Source organism: Stenella coeruleoalba (assembly GCF_951394435.1).
Source record: "Stenella coeruleoalba genome assembly, chromosome: 4".
NCBI lineage: Eukaryota > Metazoa > Chordata > Mammalia > Artiodactyla > Delphinidae > Stenella > Stenella coeruleoalba.
Window position 1 is genome coordinate 73,696,995 of NC_137149.1, and position 3,915 is coordinate 73,700,909.

A 3,915-nucleotide genomic window follows, 5' to 3' on the forward strand; every position below is an offset into this window, starting at 1 on the left:
CTACTCTGTCGCTGGAAATGGTTTCTGCTGCAGCACTGGTGTAACAAGGGCCATGCTCGCATTACTATTCCTTCAATTGTGGAAATAGTTCCTATCAATCAAGAATGAGGGGACTTCCCTGGCGGTCCAGTGGTTAAGACTCTGCACTTCCACTGCTGGGGGCACGGGTTCGATCCCTGGTCGGGAACTAAGATCCGGCATGCTGTGTGGCACGGACAAAAAAAAAAAAGAAAGAATGAGGGGAGTCTGGGATTAATACATACACACTACTATATATAAAATAGGTAAACAACAAAGGACCTACTGTGTAGCACAGGGAACTATACTCCATATCCTGTAATAATATATAATGGAAAAGAATGTGAAAAAAGAATATATATATGTATAACTGAATCACTTTGCTGTACACTTGAAACTAACACAACATTATAAATTAACTATACTTCAATTTAAAAACAAAAGAATGAGGAGTGGGTCCCTAATCTGAGATTATTTAGTTGCAAATTTCAAGAACTGTAAGTAGATTAAACAATTCTGCTCCCTCCCTCCCTCACCAATCAGGAGACCTGATTTACATGTACTCGTTTTTTGTGTGTGTTAAATACGTTTTTCTTCCCAGTATTTTCCTGACCATTTAATACTTTTAATCATAAAGCAAGTTTTTCTTCCTTCCTTACTCCTGCAATGTGACTTCTTTATCAGATCCTAAGCAAAACGTCAAAAGGTGAAAAGATCATGGCATTCAGTATGAGATTAAGACAGATTTGGATTATACAAATTTATGACAATAATAATTCCAGAAAAAGAAGCTGGATTTCATGGAGACTGAATAAGCCCTGGTAAAATAAAAATTATAGGAAAATACACCCAGTTACATAGCTCGTCCGTAATTCCATCTTGCAGACATTCGGTGACTACTGTGTGCATCATGGCTTCGTTTTGGGCAAGCCCTTGAGTGAGATCCACAGTTGAATTACAGCAGTTTCCTCAAAGAATGTATTATTTAGTGGAGAGAGGCTGTGACAAGGTTACGAATAATTCTAATAAAAGGCAATGAAAGATATATGACTTTAAGAGATGCCTGAACAATGTGCTGTGGGGATTTATGGAACACAGATGTGACTCTGAAGTTTAGAAATACTCTAATTCTGGGAAGTAGCATGGATTTAGATAAGAGGCCCTATTGAGTTGTTTTCTGTTTATTCATTTTTGTACGGTGCCCCAGGAGGAGCAATTGCTGTTAAGTATGATTAAGTAATCTTTTAGTGTCATCTTTTAAGTACTAAAAAATATATATATATACATATTTAAGTATTAAATATTAAGTACTAAAATATATGAATATGTATATATTTATATTTACATATAAATGACTCTAGGATTTTAAAACTGACACCTCCCACCCCCCTGCAACTTTTCCCATTTCTCACTGGACTCCTCCCTTCTGTTTTCTAATGTTAATTCCTCCATCTTGACTTTAGATTCTGTTTTTTGTTTTGTTTTGTTTTGTTTTTTGTTTTTGCCACGCTGCCCAGTTTCGGGATCTTAGTTCCCAACCAGGGATCTAACCCGGAAGACAGTGAAAGCACTGAGTCCTAACCACTGGACCACCAGGGAATTCCCTAGATTCTGTTTTCATCTCCCCTTCTCAATCATCCTCCCCCACCAGCTGGATCTTCCAACTCTCCCTCTTCTGGTGTTTTTACCTCAGCCTACAAACTGCTCAAGGCTTCCCAATCTCCCTTTGATCCCTTACCCCATCCCCTCCTTTTTCATACCATTCAATTTCTTGAAAACGTACCAAGCAATACATCTTCGATCCATCTCATCACCTCTAATGTACTGCTCAACCCACTGCAGCCTGAATCCTGGCGTCACAAACTCTGTCTGTCTGGGTGTCTGGGTGTGTGTCTGAGCGTAAGAGTATAGATTTAGTCACCAATGACCTCTAGGTTAACTAGGGAGGGGAGTTATCGCAGGAATTAAGGGCAGGAGCTATGGAGTCAGCCTCCAAGGGTTCGCATCCTGGTGTAAGTTTAGTGCAAGTTACTTAACTTCCTTGAGCTTCAGTTTCCTCAGCTATAAAGTAGGGGAGACCAAGAGTACCTACTGGTAGAGTTACTGTGAGGATGAAACGGGCTAGTTTATGTAAATAATTTGGAACTGGCTGGGCGTTGCCAGTTCTTATTATGATAACAAACCGACCGATGCTTTTCTGTCTTTATCTTATTTGACTTCCCTGAGAGATAGGCAACACCTGAACACTCCCACTCTCCTGAAATCTTCTTGTGCCACAGCCCTCTCTGTGTTTGCCTTTCCGACCCTTCCTTATCAGGATCCTCTGTGGGGTCCTCTTTTTCTGTTTGTCCCTTAAATATGGGTGTTTCCCTAGGTGCTGACATCAGCCCTCTGTTTTCCTCAGGGGGGACACTCCATCTGGGGTGACCTCATCCAAACCCTCGGCGGCAGCCACCTCCCTATGGCCTGGCCTGTGCTGAGCTCCAGGCCTGGGTGTCTAGCTTGCATGACATCCACGAGCACCTCAAAGCCACCAGGCTCAACGGCACATCCTTCACTTTCCATTAAAAACCTGCTCCCGTGTCTTGCTGGAAGGAAGCACGCTGGAGCTGACATCAGAAATGGGTCTCTCTTTCCACTCATCTTCCACAGTACTGTTGGGGATCGAGGCCTACAGGTCTGCCCAGCATCTCTCTTCTTCACCCCCTCTCACCATTCTCACCCCCACAAACTTAATGCAGTTTGCCACTCCTCCCGTGGATCGCCACATTAGGCTCCTATTTTCTCAAGTCTGGGCCCCTTTCCATACATCCTTCGCTGAGTCTTCCCACTATCTTTTCAAAATGTTAAGCTTATCACATCTGGCCCCAGAGTAAAGTCCTTTAGTGACTCTTCATAGCTTCACCCTTCATCAGAGGATGAAGTTCATGATTCCTGGCACGAATAGCTCTTGTTTATCTCTGTCTCAACTCTTCCCTCCCCGTGAGGCCCCGCTTCCTAGCTGTGCTGCACCACTCGTGGTTCACATGCCTCATGCTGGTTCTTGCCTCCAGCCCTTCGCATGCATGTTTCCTACCTCTCCCTGTTTTGCCTTCCTCTCCTCTGGATGCCTCAGAATCTGCCATCTCTTTGGGGGAGCTTCATGAGGCCACCGTACGACATGATCGAGGTGCTCTTCTGTGTTCAAACATCACCCTGTGCAGAGCTCTGTTAGAGCACCTGTAACCAATTTGACCCCTTGTCTCTCTTCTTTCTCTGTAAATCCCATGAAGACAGCATTTCTGTCTTGTCTAACTCTGCATTCCCAGCGCCAAATAGAGCACATCTGGCACATGGAAGGTGTTCAATCGATACTGAGTGAAAGCTTGAACTAAGAACATACATTATCTTTTTTCATCCTCACCGACTGTGAGGGTTATCATCAGTACAGAGTCTACTAGTAAGGATCATGTACTCATTTCTCCCATTTGATGGACAAAAGACTTTCAAACCGTTACTGGAAAAACAAGGTCTATTAAGGAGCAAACGTGAAAAGGATTATTCCCTCGATGTAAGAATTCCACCTCTAGGAATCTACCCTAAATAATTAATAGGAGGCAGGGAAGTTTTATTCACCAAGATCTTCATCACTAAGTAATTTATGATAGAAGAAAACTGGAAAAAAATAGAGAAATGATTAAACATCCAGAATTACGGTATATAAATAGGACTGACAACATTATATTAGCATTATATGGTATGTTTCCAAAGAATTTTTAATGATTTGGGACAATGCTTGTGTTATGATTAGTGAAAAAGCTAGAAAGAAAATTAGCAAATATTGTAAAATCAAATCATATAATGAAAAAAAAAAAACCCCTTAGAATAGGCAGAGAAAAAAGATTTGAAAGAAACACA